At 44.3% G+C, this 18,496-nt stretch overlaps 1 long non-coding RNA gene across 1 annotated transcript; it reads left to right on the forward strand.

Annotated features, from left to right (window-relative positions):
• Positions 1-666: 666 nt before the first annotated feature.
• LOC145651238 (uncharacterized) lies at positions 667-14,597 on the forward strand. Its single transcript, XR_014117064.1, has 3 exons — positions 667-804; positions 3,049-6,003; positions 13,887-14,597. It is a non-coding gene; the product is annotated as an uncharacterized LOC145651238 (long non-coding RNA).
• The last annotated feature ends 3,899 nt before the right edge of the window (positions 14,598-18,496 follow it).

Consider the following 18,496-nt stretch of genomic DNA (forward strand, 5'->3'; position numbering starts at 1 on the left):
AGCAGAGCGGTCGTGGACCACAACACAGGATTCCCGTTGAATGTTGGCACTGCATCAGTATTTACTGTGATGCTGTACTCTATTTATTGATTTAGCCAGTTTTGGGAGCTGAGGCAGTGCTCCATGGAGAGCAATGAAGTCTAGCACATTCCTCCAGCTACCGAGTCATCTTTATTTGCTACAGTCGCTCAAGCGTTGTGAATCGCACTCTCGTATTTTATCTTTTTCCAGCGTTCCTTCACAGGTTTTGCTTTTTTGTTTTTTAATGAAGGAAGGAAACACTCAGTTAAAAATGTTATAAGTGAGTCACTAACTGTTCAATTGTCATGCGCAGAACTCCAGAACCCCAACAGAAGCCCTGCAGATGACCCATTTGCACCCTTGAAACAGAACCCGGCACCGCTCATACGACAGACCAGATCCAGATGGCAGCAGGTGCAGCATGTTACCACGATACCTCTTTTCCACACCATAGTAAATACTATAAAACTGACCACATCTCAGGATGTAGCCTGTGCAGCCCATACATTTTCAAATGACTGTGATCCACAGACAGAACCAGGACCAGAGCATTTAGCGGGCACGTCTCCTGACGAGCTGCAGCGCAGTCAAAGGTATAGGCAGGTAATGGCATGCCAGCCGGTGGTGCAGTGAGCACTGGGAGAGGCAGCTACAAGATGGGAGCGATTAGCATGCGTGCTCATCTTCGTCTCTCTTTGTAAACTCAGACGTGCAGCTGTGAAGTGGTTTTGAAATCTCCCGAGCGGGACTTTAGCAGAGATGATATTCACGGCCGGCAATAGGGTGAGTGTGTGCGGTTCCGAATGGAACGTGACGGGATGTTTATTTGCTCAGGGTCATAATGGGATCCGTGCGGTCGGCCACGGCCCCGCAGAGACGAACAGATGGCTGCGTGACGGAGGTGTGTGTGCGCGCGTGCGTGTGTGCGCGGGGTTGACGGAGGGAGGGAGCGAGGGAAGGAAAGAAGCAAAGGTGGAGACTGGGAGAGAGAGTGAGCGAAAATGAGACAGAGAGCATGACAGAGGGGAGAGATAGAGAGCTGTTAAACAGACTGAGAGAGAGAGTGAGAGAAAATGAGACAGAGAGCATGACAGAGGGGAGAGATAGAGAGCTGTTAAACTGAGACTGAGAGAGAGAGAGAGAGAATTGAGACAGAGAGCATGACAGAGGGGAGAAATAGAGAGCTGTTAAACTGGGACTGAGAGAGTGAGAAAAAATGAGAGACAAGGCGTGAAAGAGAAACAGAGAGGCAGAGAGAGAGGGAGATGCCAATAGATATATACATATATTAAACTGGGGAGAAGATGGCGCTCTCTCACTGGGCCGCACTATTTTGCGAGTCCATTGGTTCTCTGGAAGTCTGTGGCTAATGTAGGTGTCCAGCCAAAGCCTGTTTAATTCCAGAGACTTTGGCAGCATTCGTGTGGAACGTGGGAGAATGTGGCTGCCATTATGACCTTTTATTGTTGCTCTTATTAAACCTGTTAACCTGCACAAAAAAAGCGCTAACAAACATTCACGACATGGCAAACCTTTGTACAAATAGCAGCACAATCCCACTACTGTTTTCACAGTTTAGCAGCCAATTCCCAGTGCAGCCTAACTCTTCTTTAATCTACAGCACACACTGAATAATACAATTATAATTATAATTATAAACTTCTGCAGTTAATGTTGTATCCTGAAGTCAGTGTAGAGTAGTGGAGTAAGGGCTGGAGTTCTGACCACACTGATTGGCTGTTTTCATGAGTAGGTGTAAGAGATGGAGTTCTGACCACACTGATTGGCTGTTTTCATGAGTAGGTGTAAGAGATGGAGTTCTGACCACACTGATTGGCTGTTTTCATGAGTAAGTGTAAGAGATGGAGTTCTGACCACACTGATTGGCTGTTTTCATGAGTAGGTGTAAGGGCTGGAGTTTTGACCACACTGATTGGCTGTTTTCATGAGTAGGTGTAAGAGATGGAGTTCTGACCACACTGATTGGCTGTTTTCATGAGTAGGTGTAAGGGCTGGAGTTTTGACCACACTGATTGGCTGTTTTCATGAGTAGGTGTAAGAGATGGAGTTCTGACCACACTGATTGGCTGTTTTCATGAGTAGGTGTAAGAGATGGAGTTCTGACCACACTGATTGGCTGTTTTCATGAGTAGCTGTAAGAGATGGAGTTCTGACCACACTGATTGGCTGTTTTCATGAGTAGGTGTAAGAGATGGAGTTCTGACCACACTGATTGGCTGTTTTCATGAGTAGGTGTAAGAGATGGAGTTCTGACCACACTGATTGGCTGCTTTCATGAGTAGGTGTAAGAGATGGAGTTCTGACCACACTGATTGGCTCCTTTCATGAGTAGGTGTAATATTAATTTATATAGTAAATGCACTTGTAAATACTCTTCATGCAGACACTTATGAGTACAGCAAAACCCAATGCATGCATTTATATATATACATACACAAAATATCCACACATTGCATGTTTTTATGTGTGTGTATGGTTTTGTTTATTTTGTTTTTTGTTATTGTTTGTGCGTTTTTAAACAGGTTGGTAATAAAAAAAAGGCCACTGTGCAGAAGAAAGACAACCCACTATCAGTCAACTCACTTCTGAGAACATAGACCTGACCAGTATAGATCTGTACCTGTAAGTACAGCTGTAGAGCAGGTGCACCTTGTGACCTGGCAGCTCGGCTTTCAGGATCTGCCGTCTATTTTACAGGTCATGTGTTATTCTCTAATGCTGAATTTGCATGCATGCTGGCGGCTGCTACTTCAGGGCACTTCTGCCATTCACAGCATGTGGCAAAGCTGGGATTCAAACCTGGATTCTAATACTGATGTGAAAACAAACTGCGATGCTGTGTACCGAAACCGTCTACAGGATTTGATTAATTATAGGATTTATTCATTACTCCAGGCTTAATTAATCTTCTTAATCTAGCCAATATGAGGCATCTGTGTATGAACCAGCCTTTATTCAGAGTCTCCCAATGCTAAGCTATGATGATACATGCTGTCATTCTTACAGGCATCTCACCCAGACCAAGTGTGTGACAGCTGGTTGATTTAAACCACAATGACAGACATCAGTCAGCCCGAAAGATCAGATGAGGAAAGTCACTGTTTGAGGAGAAATCCATCATCATGTGCAGAGCAGTTTGTTTTGATGCAAATAGAAGCGGCACAATGCGATGAGTGGGAGAAACGATGAGAACCAACGTCCTCACGGCATGGTGAGACCTAGCTGTGGTCCGGTTGATCTGACATCCTCGTGGCCTGGTGAGACACAGCCGTGGACCGACATCCTCACAGACCAGTGAGACTCAGCTGTGATCCAATGTCCAAATAAAAAGAAAATGAGAGCATAGTTATATTGATCAGGATTGATAAGAATATTGGAAAGGATATAAGTTACAGGCAAACACTGATCTTTGTGCTGTTATCACTCCTACTGACAGTTCTGCAGACAGGAACAAAGCCTTCTGTTGTCTTGCGCCGAGCTGAACAGAGTGTGTGTGGAACTCTCCTCCAGAATACGACGGTGGTTTCTAGCTGGTTTATATATCGACCTATTTGTTCACTCCCCGCTGGGACGTCACAGACTCTGACCAACAGCTTCATTGTGTTTTCGATTCCACCTGCTCATATACACCGTAGCCGCCTGCACTGAGACTGGAGGTTGGACACTGAGTGTCCCCGTGTGCCATAATGACAGTGGATTTATTGGAGAGTGCGTGGTGGGCCCCAGCACAACTGATCACCAGGGCTGACTCACCTCATTCCATTTATCGGTAAACATCACCTGTGTCTGGAAGGAGCGGGTGATTCTGAGAATGGTGAGAGTATTTCTCCCTCCTGCATCTCTGCAGACTGACACGGAGCAGGAGGAAGAGGCTATGAGCAGGTCTGTATCCAGGTCTGTATCCAGGTCTGTATCCAGGTCTATATCCAGGTCTGTATCCGAGTCTGTATCCGGGTCTGTATCCGGGTCTATATCCAGGTTTGTATCAGGGTCTGTAGCTGGGTCTGTATCCAGGTCTTTATCCATGTCTTTATCCAGGTCTATATCCAGGTCTCTATCCAGGTCTTTATCCAGGTCTATATCTAGGCACACATGAACAGGAAGCGCTTTAATAATGGCCTTCCACTGCACAGCTGACAGCTTTATACTCCCATGCTGTCCAATTTTCCCCGCCGCGCATTCAGTATGGCACAACTCCTAGGGAGCCTCCGATTCCATGGGCGATGTTATTATCTCTGCACTCACAAGAAAGAACATTTCCCCAATTTTCTTAGTTTCTCTTTGTAGACTGAAGATAAAAAGCAAAGCAGGATATAAAAGACGCGTGTATGTGTGGTTGGCTGAGGGAGATGGACGTGCACGTGTGTGAAACAATAGGTAACTGCACCGGGTGAATGAGGAAGATGGGTTGGGTATCCCACTGATTTGGAAGCACATGCATTATATAAACCTTTAAAGAAAGTTCTCACAGTGCCAGCACATTTTAATAGAAAACAGAGGAGAAGACTGTCTTGTCTCCCTTGTTTCTGGCAGTGGGCGCCTAGGCCAGTCAGCCTGAAGGAGACTTATTTTGTGGCACAACCCACAGAACAGTGCCCGGTTTTACTGGAGTTGCTCACCACAGCCCCATTTTCATGACTCAAAGCGAGGGAACTTTTAACCTCTCCAATTACCTTAAGAACTATTCTTCACAAGCTTTCCGACATCATTGCAACAAATCAAAGTCAAATCTCAGCGTATGCTGGGCTAGGTCATTAAGCCTATTACTGATTGGCTACTGACCATTGATTGGCATTTGGTGAGTGCCAATCACACTCAGCTGTAATATGGAACAATCTGCAGGAGCAGATGGATGCACAGAGTGTTTGGCTTCCTGCCGAGGGAAGGGATTGTGGGATTTGCCCTGGGGCCATTAAAAATCCGATGACATAAAATGTCAGAGGCCCTGCAGAAGTACCCCAAGAACGTCCTTCGGGTAATTATGCGTTCAGAGAAAGGAGAGCTGCAGTCCCAGAGCCTAGCTGCAGAAATGTGTGGAGAATCGACAGCTGTAGAAGGCAGGCCCTTTCTGAAGGGCGTCTGGGGAGTAGGGTGTCTGTGAGGCAGGCAGCAGAGCAATCCTGTCCCCCTCCCACCCACCAGGCCTGAATGTGAGATCACAGCCTCACACTCACCGGTGGTATGGCGGATGCAGGAGGTGGAGGCCCTGCCTGAGATCTGTCACCCGGAGAGCCTCACCCACAGGCTTCTACCCTGCCATGAACATATGCACAACACACACACACTCACTCACTTGCATGAACACATATACACAAAAATGCACACACACACTTACACAACACACATACACTCACATCATGCACATGCACACTATTCACATGCTAATGAAAAGTGGCGTGGGTTAACTAAACACGGTGTTCAGTGCGCGGCCTAGAGTCCTACTCCTATAAGCCTTCACAAAGAGAACCCTTATTAAACTGTTGAAAGGACTGGAAACTAGCCATTTTCATGGCAGATTATAAAAAGATTACTATGGCGAAAGATTTCTATGGCAACCGTTAAAGGGCTAGTTGAAGACACTGAAAGGCCACATTTCCAGCTTTACCTCAAGATGACAACCAAGGTTATGGGCTCTGTGTTGTATTACTGTAACCAAACTGCTTGTTTACACAAACACACCAAACCAAACACAGCGAGTGCTGAAAAAAACGCCTGACGCAGTTTTAAAGAGGCAGATGCAGAATTCAAGTCCTCTCCCTTCGTCCTCCCTGCCTCCGGTTACATGTTCCTGAGGTCTTCAGCAGCTGTCTTGGAGCAGATGCCACCAGCTTCCTCCCTGCGTTTAAAGGAAGGAGAGACGTGTCTGATCTTATCTTTGACGGCAGACGGCCCCTGAATGACTGCCGGGTGGATTCCTGCTATCCAGCATCCTTGGATTAAATCGAGACACAAGACCCAACGGTAAGCGTCACATTATTCCTGCTAACAAAGAGAAGTAAATGGCCTCTTTGCTTGGCTTCTTTCTGCGTATTGCACATAACGAATTTGGGCATCACAGTAACATCTCCAGCATTTTAAAGCTCTCGTGCTTTCCACAGAATGCTGCCTTTTGTCCTCTTTCTATCATTTTTTATTTTGCCTTCATTTTTGCATTTTTTTCCTGCTGCCACAGTTGCAGAATCTGTTAATGCATTTCTTCATTTCTACTTCCTGTTCATGTGAGCTACACATCGACACTCTTATCAACAAATAAACCAAATGTACGCACACGATATCATGCAGAAATGTGATGCAATAATAATTGCGTTATTTTGTGTCATAATGTAAATTTGTGTTCGGAGTGTTTTAACTGCAATAATTATGTCTTAAATGAAAACCGCTCCATAAAAGCTAATAATGATACTATTGCTGTGTTGCACCACTACTCGGAAATACGGCCACGTCCCCAGCCACGCGGCCGCTACCAGACGACCCACAGCGCGTGGAGGGTGGATGGAAACCTCCGGTATAGATCATCTCCAATCTGCTCTGAGCGTGAGCACGAAGCGACTCACAGCTGAGCATGTGGGGAGAAAACCGCAGTCTCGTTATGTTCAATTATTCCCAGCCACGTGCCAGTGGAGACACATGTTCTCCCGTGAGGCCTGTCACGGGCTCGCTCGTTTGTATGGAGGGTGATCAACCTCCGCGCGCCTGACCCAGCTGGCGACCTCCTCCAGGGCAGTGCAGCACAGGCAGACAGTGGCTCATGTTCACTGCTGGCTTTCTGTCCATGAGTCAAACCGTGGCAGCTTCTTCTCCGAGTCCTGTTGCGGTTTGCAGCCGGTGGCTCTGTAAGCCAGTAACAGAGAGAGAGAGAGAGAGAGAGAGAGAGAGAGAGAGAGAGAGAGAGAGAGAGAGAGAGAGAGAGAGAAGCATCGTGCCAACCCGTCACAGAGAAACATAAAGGAACACGAAAAATCAGAGCGGATCACAGCAACTCTATCTCTCTTCTGCAAAATGCAGGGCAACTGCTTTGTGAGCACCAAGGGCGGCAGGTGAGCAGGGAAAAAGCCGCCCTTCTGTGTGTGCTGTGCAGTAAACCCACAATGCCTCTGTCTCAGAAACACACCTCATCCCCTCTCCCTGCAGCACGCGTGTCCAGAACCTTCCAGAAGCACCAAATCTCATGTCCTGAGCTCTACAAGAGGTGGGAGTGGGGGGCATGCTTTTAAGATGGTCAACACACACACACACACACACACGTTGTGGTCTTAGGAGAAAGCTTAGGAGAGGCTTATGCTTATTGCCGAATTGACTCACACTTTGTCTTCCTGGAAGTGAGGATTTGAAAATGCACAGCCATATGTAAATTTCAGCAGTAATAACACATGCTAACACACACACACACACACACACACACACACACACACACACACACCCATCACAGTGTGCAGTCCTTTCAGACTGGTGTGCTCCAGTCGCTTATTCACAGAACTCCTAACACTGGGTGGTGTCTGAAATTACAGCACTACGCTGTGCTCTTCTCCCAGGCTGTCACCAGTAGCAGCGATGCTCGGCTTTTTCACTGCAGGTGCCAAACTGAGAAAACCCCAACCCCCTCCCCGCATCAACCTCACACACACCCACACATGCACACAATCTCATCTCACAATCTCATCTAACCCCTCTCTACTACATACACGGCTGACTGCAGAACCTCCGGAGCACAGTGATGTGGTCCATCACAGAGATGGGGATCTGTCCTTAGCCTGCCAAATCCCTATCCCAGCTGTCTCTCCCAGCATGGAGCTGGCACCCTGCTAAACCGACAGGGTGCAAAATGAAGCCAGGTGGACGATGGCGCATCAATAGCCACCAACGGGCATTCCGAGAATCCGTGAGCAGGGAGCGCCTGTAGCGACGTGGCCACGGCCGGGGTGACGCTGTTCTTAGCACCTCCTTCCTGTTTGGGGGTGAACACAGAGTGTGCCGTGCCTGTGAATGGCGGAGGCAGCCGCCTCGATAACGTCACAGATGAGACACCCAGGGAGAGACAGCAAGAGTGAATAATTACTACAAAATTATAGTGGGGCGCAGAAAGAGAATCTACAGGGAGCTATCATACCGAACCCAGGCCCTGAGCAGAACTAGCTAACAGTGCAGCGATTCCACAGTACACTCCCCTACACTCTATCTATCTATCTATCTATCTATCTATCTATGTCACTCTAGCTAATAGTGCAGCGATTCCACAGTACACTCCCCTACACTCTATCTATCTATCTATCTATCTATCTATCTATCTATCTATCTATCTATCTATCTATCTATCTATCTATCTATCTATCTATCTATCTATCTATCTATCTATCTATCTGTCTATGTCACTCTAGCTAATAGTGCAGCGATTCCACAATACACTCCCCTACACTCTATCTATCTATCTATCTATCTATCTATCTATGTCACTCTAGCTAATAGTGCAGCGATTCCACAGTACACTCCCCTACACTCTATCTATCTATCTATCTATCTATCTATCTATCTATCTATCTATCTATCTATCTATCTATCTATCTATCTATCTATCTATCTATCTATCTGTCTATGTCACTCTAGCTAATAGTGCAGCGATTCCACAATACACTCCCCTACACTCTATCTATCTATATCTATCTATCTATCTATCTATCTATCTATCTATCTATCTATCTATCTATCTATCTATCTATCTATCTATCTATCTATCTATCTATCTATCTATCTATCTATCTATGTCACTCTAGCTAATAGTGCAGCGATTCCACAGTACACTCCCCTACACTCTATCTATCTATCTATCTATCTATCTATCTATCTATCTATCTATCTATCTATCTATCTATCTATCTATCTATCTATCTATCTATCTATCTATGTCACTCTTTTTCTGTCTCTCTCTGGAAGACTTTCTTTCTGTCTTTATCACTGTCTGTCTTTTTATAGCTCTGTCTGTCTCTCTCTGTCTGACTCTGTCTGTCTCTCTCTGTCTATCTCTCTCTGTCTGTCTCTTTTGTTCTCTCTATCTGTGTCTCAAAATCTCTCGTGCACTCTCTTTCTCTTTTTTATTGAATTTCTTTTCTATTTTTCAGTCTCAAACACACACACACACACACACACACACACACACACACACACAGACAACGTACAGCATGTTGGGCTAGGATGCAGGTGCTCAGGGCAGATTTGGTCCCAGGTTTTGTATCCAGTGCTGTGAGCTCCTCTGGGCATGTGGAGAAGGACCCCACTGGCTCCCTGTAATCCCCCCAGGCTGAGTGTGTGGCAGGTGACAGTCAGATTGGAGGTGCTGAGCACAGCACACGCATACGCACGCACACACAGAAGAAAAGACACAGTGCCGGTGCTACCCCAGGAAAATCTGACCATGGGCATTTAAGACTAAATTCAAAAGGGAATCTTTCCCCCTAACTCTTGATGACTAACAGTGCAGAATCATAAAACTCATTATAAGCTTAAAAACAATGCCTTCCTATTGTAGCAATAAATATAATTTGGTTTAATGAGCTCCCACGGCAACCGGAATACTTTATTTTGTCCATACATAATGTCTTCTTACAACATGGATAACACTGTTAACTACACTACTGTAAACTGAGAAATGTACAATTCCTCCACAGAAGAACTCAACCAAACTCCTGGACTTTGGTGCTATGACAGATATAAAAATAGACACGTTCCACAGCGTAGGGGAGGTTTGTTTTTTTGGACCTACAGTCGCTATAACGGATCACAGCAGTGCTGTCTATGTCGCCGGCGCATTAATGCGTGAAGCCGAAGTCCTACTCAGGGTTCGTAATGCTAAATACTCCAATCGTCTGTCTGTAGCGGAGGCTGAAAGATGCTACAGGTCATAGTAAGCACTGCAGACACTGACTGCTTATCTCTGCATTATTGTCTCCAAAGCATGTATACAGTTTTTGTAGCTTTTTGCGGGGAGTAAACACCAGTGGTTGAGTAGATTAATGTTATGTTAATGTTATGTTAATGCAATTTAATATGCATAGTGGCCTCTTCAGGATTCCTGCAAACCTTAATTAATGAGACAGAGGTGTGTTCATAAGGTGAGATGTTTGACTGATTTTATGTCTGTGTGAAATCACTTTAACACAAACAAGGAAGTGATGAACCTGTGTGGGATTCCGTTATTCCATATCCACAGTTGGGAATGGTAGAGCACAGGAGTGTCACAAGAAGGTAAAAGAAGACCACAGCAAAACTAAAGAGTCCTAGCAAAAGGGCAGGAGAACACAAACTAAACACACAAGAAAACTGACACATAAGCACGTAACATACATAAGAGTGCCTGAGTATGTGCACCAGACCATGAAAGCTGACCTAAAACACATGGAAACAGGAGCACGTGTGAAAGCACAGGACACAACAAAAACAAGCGGCACATGGCTAGGGAGAAAAACTAGATCAGGGTCGATACCACAGAGGGGAAAGACTAACAAAGAAGCCTAGAACAAAACTAACAACTACAAATGACTCACTGGGCACAAGGGCAGAGTGAAACAAACTAACAGGGGAAACTGAGGAGACTCTGACGGTGTGGGGACGCCAGACGGGAAAAACGCTTCTCGGTTTTGGAGGTTATGGTTATGGTGTGGGTTGGGTGTAGGTACAAATCTATTCAACCATTACATAAATCAGTAGAAATACCCCACAAAGATAGTATTAACAAGACTATGTGCATGTGTATGTGTAAGTGCATTTGTGTGTGCGTGTGCATGTGCACCTGTGTGTATATGTGGGCATTTGCGTGTATGTGTGAGTGTGCATTGTGTATGTGTGTGCATGAAAGTGTAACTTGTCAGACAACCAGGAAGGAAGTTGAACATTCCCTGAGAAAACGTTCTGTTGATCTAACGCAATGAACAAACGTCACCTGAGAGCAGAATTAAACTCATATTAATTCAATAAAGAGACATATTTGCCTGTCTGATAAAATTCTCTGCATGTCCTAGGATTTATAATGGAATTCTTCCTCCTGACTGATGACAGCACTAGGTTTTTCTATAGCAACCTGAAAACCACCAGTGGCAAATAGAACATTAACTGTTGTAAAATAGTGAGTGGCTACCACTGGAGACTCTGCAGTTAACACTGGACACTGTAGTTACCACTGGACAGTGGGCAGTTATCACTGGTGATGGATGCTAGTGGAGGTCAGTTAGCCCTGCTAACTTATGTTATCACTGGAGACTGTAGTTATCACTGGAAACTCTGAGGTTATCACTGGACACTGTAGTTTTCACTAGACACTCTGGAGACTCTGTAGTTTTCACTGTACACTGTACACTGCAGTTATAACTGTACAATGCGCAGTGACGTTATCCCTGGACACTCTGAGGTTGTCACTGGACACTCTGAGGTTATCACTCAAAACTCTGCAGTTATCACCCAAGACTATGCAGTGTTACCACCAAACTCAAACTCACCAAACACATAAGCTGACATCTCTTCAGATGTTTCTGTGAAGATACGGTGCTTGTATCACCTTCAGCAGGCTTATAGAAACCACCCTAACTTAATTCTGGAAACTCACTCCATAAAGGAGTAGAAACAACCTATTTTTCAATTTCAATGCAGGATTGGATTCCAATAGATGTCTGAGTGCCTCTGGAGAAGACAGTAAACAGGACGTGCTGTAGATTCTGCCTGGTGCCCTGGGGAGTTATTTTAAAAGAGTGTTCTCCAACTCCACCATGATGGAATTATTGGTACACCACCCCCTCGTCACAAACAGGAAAATTAAAATAGTCCGCAAAACCTAAACTGGATATTATGCACAACGCAGTGTAATCAGGCTACTATGGAGACAAGTGAAACATTTTAACACAAGTGTTAAAATGATTAATCTATCTCATTGTTCTGAGAATAAAGCTCTCTCCCACAACAGTTAACAGTTGGAATGCTGTAGAGTATGTGAACTCCAGGCTATAGTGCTATTGTTAGCACATTTGTTAGCCTGCAGCTACTGGGCCCTGTGCTGGTGTTGAACAAGATAAGGATGAACATGACCCTGAAATGCCTTCATTTATATCCATCAGCAGCATGTGCGAGGCAGGTATAGCTGGCCAAGCCATCGAGCACAAATAGAAGCGAAACGCTTTCCTGCAGAAAAACAAAATAACAAAAAAAATCCACAAAGTGATGCAGACAGTAGCTGGGTCAGCTAGCCCTGCTTGATATTCTTCTCTTCTTCATCTGGACATGTTGCGCTTGTGTAGACAATACTCTTAGACAGACCTGAGAAGGAATTGAACAGACCTGAGAAAGAAGTGAGGTTGAATTTTCAGTAGCAGTCCTAAACTGGTTTGGGTCATATCTGTATGGCAGGAACCAGTGTACTGAAATAGGCAAATAAGTACTTTGATCTGCCCTCTTTTATTCGATTTATATAAACTCCCCCTTAGCCAAATTTTCCTTGACCAAGGACCATTGTACCACAGCTATACAGATGATACACAGGTTTATCTGGCTCTCTCACAAATAATTATGGTCCCACCGACTCACGATGACAGTGCTAAAACTTCCTGCAGCTGGATAAAGATAAAACTGAAGTGATTTCATTTGGAAATAAAGATGAGACATGTGGACTTGTTGTCTTTCTGGCCTTTAGAGCCTGTAAATCAAAGGGACTGGTTCATGACCTTGGCTTTCTAATGGAAGGTTTTTAGCTGCCGCATCAAAGCAATTGCCAAATCAGCTTCTTATCATCTCAAAAGTACTAACAGAATTAGAGCTGTCATGTTCAAACAAAACCTGGAGAGACTCATCCAATCCTTTCAGTTTCTGCAGGTTTGATTACTGTAATGGACTCCTTACAGATCCTCCCAAAAAGTTGATTCAAAACTCTGCAGCTGCCAGTTCTCGTCAGAGTGGAACGGAATAAAACAGTTCGATTCTTAAGTCCTCAAACTGCCTCCTGGTAATTTACAGAGTTTATAAATCACTAAATGGTTCAGGGTCAATGTTTCTATCTGACATGGTCAAGCAATACAATCCTAGCAGGCCTCTTAGATTACTCGGACACATTTACACTCATCTAACCCAGGACTAGGAATTCTCAGAACATGATATAGACTTCCATTCTTTACTTTATCTTATTATTTATTTAGTTCTTCATTGCTTGTTTTGTTCGTGTTGTGGTGTCTGGTGTTGGCCAGAGTCTTGGTTGGCCGTATGAGTCTTGGTTCCTCTCCAGGTTTCTTCCTTGTGGTCTTTGGGAGTGTTTTCATGCCACTGTCACCTTTGTCTTGCTCACTGGGGGCTTGGACTCCGACATCTCTAAAGCTGTTTTGTGACGATGGCTAAAGTAAAAAGGACAATATAAATAAATCTGACTTCGACCCGAGACTAAAGACCTACATAGTCGATGTAGCTGTCAGCTAGGCCCTAGATGCTGTTGCTAGCTCTAAGGGACAGTTTTGCACTGCTGTTTTCCAGTTTGAATTTTATGCACTTTATATCTTTTATTAAATCTTACTTATTTTAAGTCAACTTTTTAAAACTTATTTTGAGTCCACCCTGCCCCTCCTGTCTCAGAAATCCAGCTGCTCCCACTGTGTAAAAGGTTATACAGGCACTTGCACATTCATTTATGGTGATATTTTCCTCAATTACAGGTGGTATTATCTGATGGTCCTTGTGTGAGACTCTTTCTGGAAAAAGAACTGAAACTGTTTATCTTTGATTTATGACTTCTGCTGGGTACTATAAAGTGTTGTTATGCATCAGAAAATATTGCTGTTAGATAGATATTTTGATTGTGTATGTCTCATTCTGTCTCACTGCAGGTACAGGCATGAGAGGACATTATCGAGACATTTCAGCCATTTACAGTTGTCCTGGACCATTTCATGGTTCTCATAGTCACTCAGCTACCTCACTGCCAGACGTTTATGTATAGGAGCTCTCTACACATACACCCTCTCTCTCACACACACACACACACACAGGCATGCACACAAACACACACGAATACAACACACAACACACACACACACACACATCCTCTCGCCTTCACTAACGAGTCTCTAAGTGCCAAACTCCCTGCTGTAGAAATGCCAGTCGTCAGCGGTCTTTGGGCTGGTGGGTCCTACTCCCTCCTTCAGGCAGGAGCGAGTACTGCCAGCAGGGGCTCAGGTTTGTGTGCATACTCAGGCTGATGCATTTGGAGGGGGATTGTTTTCCATGTCTAACTGAGGAGGAAGTGCTGTATTGTTTGAGTTGTGTTGCACCTGCGTGGGCGTGAGCAGGTTTGCATAGGCAGATGTGTGTGGATGAGCGTAAAAATGTCAGTGTCGTTCTGTTGCACATGAATGTCATGTATTAAACATGCTTTTCAATGTAAAAATTTACAGAAGTGTAAACTAAAGCGTAAACTCCATAATGATTCATCATGTTTGTAAAAGTTGTGTTTCATCCAGTTTGGGGGAATGTGCTTGACGTTGCAATTTGTGAGTCCAACCGACTATTTGAGTTGACATAATTGCAAAATAATAAATGGGCAGTTTCTGTCTCTCTCAAATTATTCAGGCATGCAACTTTTGAACTTATAAAGTAACTAGACAAATGTACTGAAGTCAGAAATAACTTCTAAAGAATTCTAGGTGTCTGAAAGGATAAATAACCACAAAATAAGCAGAAATAAGTAAGTAGAGTACTGGAGTAGTTTTATACTTTATGTTACTCTAAACAACAAAGTATAAATGTCAGTATTCATGGAAATCAACCATTCAAGCCCACAGCACCTTTTTCAGTAGTTACCACTGAGCCCCAACACTACCACACCTGGTGTGCTGAACACTGATATGTGTGTGTGGAGGAGGTTAAAGAGGATTAGAACAAATGTGAGCAGGAGCAGGTGTGTGTGTGTGTGTGTGTGTGTGTGTGTGTGCACAAGCATGAAATGGAAAACTTGCTAAAATAAATCTACTCTGGGGGAAGCATATGAACACAGCCTTCAAAGCAATACCATTATCATGCTCCACACAGCAGTGCTTATCGCAGTGGAAATGCTTCTCGAGCGAAGCATGGCAGACACCTCCAGCACCAAAGCCTTTCTGGGTTGACTCTGTGCTGGCTTCTCTCCACGTCTGCTATTTTAGTATTATTATTATTATTATTATTATTATTATTATTATTAATAATAATAATAAGATTATTATTATTATTATTATTAGGATTCTCTCTGGCCACTACGTCAGCTTCTGCATGTCTTCTGGTCTCCTCTCAGTCATGATTTGTGTTGATGAAGCCACTTCTGTAAAGAGAAGGGGGCAGGAAGCAGGTCAGAGCCCACCGGAGGTCAGGCTGGAGCAGCTCGTGACTTGCCAAGGTAAACAAGCAAGACATTTGTTTAGTCTATACCCCTCCACAGAGACAGCGATCAGCCTCAAAGAATGAGTGAGACCTACGAGGTCATCATAGTGTGCTCGCTGGCCATATGTGGAATCTGACAAACACAGCTAAAGGTAACACAACGACAAACACAGCCAAAGGTAACACAACGACAAACACAGTCAAAGGTAACACAACAACAAACACAGCCAAATGTAACACAACAACAAACACAGCCAAAGGTAACACAATGACAACACAGCCAAAGGTAACACAACAACAAACACAGCCAAAGATAATACAATGACTAACACAGCCAAAGGTAATACAATAACAACACAGTCAAAGGTAACACAACAACAAATACAGTCAAAGGTAATACAATAACAAACACAGAGAAATACAATGATACATTAGAAGATCTGGATAGAATCTCAGGACAGAATACCAGGATAAAACTTCAGGACAGAACACGAGGATGGGATATTAGGATCAAACATCAGGATATAAAAGACAACAGGACCATGGGTCAGTTTACTTGCTGTGGAACAATGCCTGTGCAAAAACCTGAAGGTAGGACACAGGAGAGGAGGAGGATGAGTTTCTGATGAGATTTGTGGAGCTTTTGTGGAGCTCCAGCCTCTGCCTTGTCCCTGGGATGTTGGAGCAGAAAGCTGAATCCGAACCATGTCGCAGTAGCCTCTGTACTTCTGAAGCTTCAGAGAGGAACACCGGAAGGTCCTTTACACACCGCTCTCTACTGTAACCCTGGGATGGTGTACTCACTGCTGTTACACCACATATATGTGCTGTAGCAGTCTGCTCTGTGGTACTGTGTGATGTCTCGAATGCATATCACATACAGTTCATTTGGAGTTACTGTACCTTCCTATTTTATAAAAGGGATACTTTACAGAAATCCCATTGGGACATTTATTTTTGCAGAACTGAGAGGTGACCAACTCAAGGAGGCAGAAGACAGCTATTTTCAGAAGAGCAAGAGATGGAAATTATCACTATGGTCATAAGCAACGATATCATTTGCTTGCTTGAGATACAAAGGAGGGATGTTGAGGATCAGGGAATATTCCAAGGCAATATTCCAAGCGGCCAGACTCTTAACAACTGGCTGCATTGTCCGAGCATGAAAGAGGCCCAGTGTGCTCTCTTCTAAAAGAACATTGAGTCAAAGACCAGTGCTCGGAATATGTAAAATATGTTTTTTCATATTGCATCGAGTATTTGAGTATGGTTGTGTATTTCAGCAATATATACTGTAATGCAGGCTATATGATGCCCCACGTTCATATACGATTCGCATGTATTGTGTTTCAGTGGTCATTTATTGTAATGTTTCATCTCTTTCGCAGAGAATTTTTTAAACTGATGCCAGAGACTCCCCATGACCTTACATTTGTTGTTAAAGCAGGATTTAATCTTCCCAAAATGGGGGGGGGGGGGGGGGGGGGGGGGTAATTAGCTACCAGGCAACCAGGCCTTTGTTAATTGGATACCCCTGTAATTCCTATATGACCATCTCTGAAACTGTGGATAGAAGCATTATATTGATTCATTTCTACATTTTCTTTACCCATGTCATCTTATCTAGTCTCATGTCATCTCATCTAGTCTCAGCACATCTCAATTTCCTCATTGTGTTCCCTCGGTGGTTTTGTCATCTTTTATTCACAATTCATTGAACAGAAGCTCCTTTGGACGGAAAGCAGCTCTGGACTGATGGGAGGTCAGTGACTCAATTCTAATGACCAGCACTAAACTGCACAGGCATCCCTCCGCACTGCCAAAACTGGCACAAGACAGGAGTCCTGCCAAAAAGAGGCAAAGAATTACAAAAAATAAAAAATAAAAAATCTAAGTGAAAAACAAGATTTGAAACAGATATTTGCATTTATGTCTCAACATTGGGCTCCCGTGTAAAGAGGTCGAGATGTTGTGGTTGAAAGTGTGCTGCAAATTTCTCCTGCTGAAAGTAGGCTGTAGTGAAGTGTATTAAAAATGGTGGTGCATAGAGGTGGAACACAGGAACAAATGTAGCATGACATGTGAAGCACCGAGGGAGAGAACCGCCTGATCCCTTTTGTTCCCCTGTGCTGCAGTTGTGCGAAATGCAAGTGGTCTTTGACCATAATGCGCCCCCTCGTGGTCGGATTAAGAAGCTCTCATCCGTCTGCCGTGCCCCTCGGCTGCGCCCATCCCCCCAACGCGAACGCTCGGCCTGAATAATTGAAGCAGATTGGTCTTCATATCGCTGCTGTGGGGTTTTTGATGAGATCTGCTAGACCCCTGTCAGAGAGCTCATGTGCATGCAGTCGTGTACAGGAGACCGTTATCTTGGGACCCCAAAGCAGGCTGAAGAACTGGACTCAGAGGTGAACCAGGCCTGCAGCAGAAATGGTTTGTGAATGCATGATATAATTCTGTGTTTTAACGGAGAGGGGTGCATGCACGCTAGCCACTAATGCTCCCTATATACAGTGATTCTTCTGTTCAGACACCGTGTTTTTTGTTTGTTTTTTTGTTTTTTTAGCAACATCCAAGTCTGCACTGAGTCTGTGCAGTGGGGTCCGTTTCGCTCAACCAAACGCTGATCTGATAAGCCTCCTTCACGCCGCACGCACGCATACCTTTCCTTGCTAACTACAAGGAAACCAGCTCAGGCAGAACCGTACAAGGAAAGCGCTCATTTAATGCTACTGTCGGAGCTGATTTAAACCTGCTTTGGCTAAACATAGCTCAAATGAGGAACAGGACACCTCTGAAAATTCCATTTAAGGCTCCATATTCCCGGAATAATGACGCATGGCCTTCTAGTTACAGCTTTACAGTCTGTGCTGACATCTGGTGGCCGCTGTGGTGAAGTTCAGCTTTTAACAACTTCACGAGTAGAAATACTTGGAGATTTAAAGTAGCAGTAGCACTGGGTTAGTTATGATTGCCATCGGGTATCAGAAGTGGAACTGGGTGTTTATGGCTGCATTATTCTTCATTAAATTTACCCAGAGTAGAAAGTTCCCCAACACAGCAGCAATAATGACAAAGAAAA

Source organism: Electrophorus electricus, chromosome 14 (genome assembly GCF_041902795.1).
Source record: "Electrophorus electricus isolate QZ-2024a chromosome 14, ASM4190279v1, whole genome shotgun sequence".
In the NCBI taxonomy this organism is placed as follows: domain Eukaryota; kingdom Metazoa; phylum Chordata; class Actinopteri; order Gymnotiformes; family Gymnotidae; genus Electrophorus; species Electrophorus electricus.